The sequence below is a fragment of the Carlito syrichta genome, unplaced genomic scaffold, assembly GCF_000164805.1.
Source record: "Carlito syrichta isolate Samal-C Ts95f unplaced genomic scaffold, Tarsius_syrichta-2.0.1 Scaffold303354, whole genome shotgun sequence".
In the NCBI taxonomy this organism is placed as follows: domain Eukaryota; kingdom Metazoa; phylum Chordata; class Mammalia; order Primates; family Tarsiidae; genus Carlito; species Carlito syrichta.
The window spans coordinates 113,789-115,285 of NW_007247450.1; positions in this window are offsets into that span (position 1 = coordinate 113,789).

Here is a 1,497-nt window from a genome sequence, read left to right on the forward strand (position 1 = left end):
GCTTCAAAGAAAATAATAAAAAATATATATGTAGCTTATTTTAAAGGCATAAAGCTTTACCTGTTCCATTAGGTAATTTGTAGACTCCAAATAGCTTCATCCATTGCTGTGAAGTCTCCACATTTTTCTGAAGAAAGTTACTTTTCAAACCATAACTGCTGCTCAATAAAAAGAAAAGATGTTGTGGTCATGATATTTGTGTAATATTTCTGCATTATCAACTTTTGATTCAGAAGGGGGAAAAAAAACTCTTAGTTTCCCCAAGGAAGGTCTGTACCAATCTATTAAATGAATCTAACATTGCACCTTTTGGAAAGTTTAGAAATTGTTTCACAGAAAAATTGCATTGCTTTTATTTACAGCTTCATAGGTCATCTCCAAAATCTATGAATATGGTACAGTGAAAAATTGAAATACCTTAGTGTTGCTACAGAACACCTTTGGTTTGACTTTTCTCTAGGACTTATAGCATAAAGGTGTTACATTTACACTCATGAAAATATTATATTATATTAAGACATGAAACTATTTAAGAGCTCTCTTCACCTTTGTAAAAGAAATGAGGTCATCCAAAGAATGAAAACTCCCTTTTTACAAACATAAGGGCTTTGCGAAAACTGGTTCTGTAGTATGGAGAGAGAGGGGAGGGGAGGGAGGAGGGAAGGAGCAATTGGGGGTGGGGGAGAGAGAGAGAGAGGGAAAGAGACCCAACCAGACACTGTCTTTGTTAGTCTGGTTTATTGTTTAGGCATTCTTTGATTGCAGACCCTCAATCCTAAACCAAGTCTTTTGCATTCCAGCTGGTAGCGTGATCACAAGATGGTGGCATAACTAGGACATGGTATCTACTAACCCTGCTGATAGCCAAAGATAATAAATAAAAAAGGGAACACTTTCCCTACTCAGGGAAGAGTATCCTCCACTTAAGACTAAATGCCTAGCTGTGCTTTCTCCTAGAGTCTTCAGATAGAATTAAAACACCAATTTCATATTATAACAACCTTAAAGATTCAGAGGAAGAAATATCCCATCCCTTCCCCCCAGAATCTAGGCCCCTCACTAGAATTCAACCTGAGGGTTAGAACAGCTTATGCCTTTTCCCCATTGCATCTCCAAGGCTCAGCATACGCTAGACACTCACTAAAAGTTGGTTGACTGTTATTTTTTCCAGTCATCCCTACTATTGGCAAGTTCTCCATGCTGCTCTTAAAACAGCATGACGAAACTTTCCCCTAAGACATAAAAGAATGTATAATCCAGCCTTTGAAATACCAGGGAAATATGTCTTCTGATATCCTTTTTTTTTTTTCTTTTTATTTTATTTTATTTTATTTATTTATTTATTTTTTTAATTAATCAGTATTTTTATTATAGTTTTGTGGGGTACAGTTAAGGGTTAGGTGTACAATTACGTTTCATTCAGACACCCTGTTGATAAGAGGTGTTTTCCCAGCCCCAGACAGATATTTGCTACTGTTAATCCCCTCCCCCTCCCTC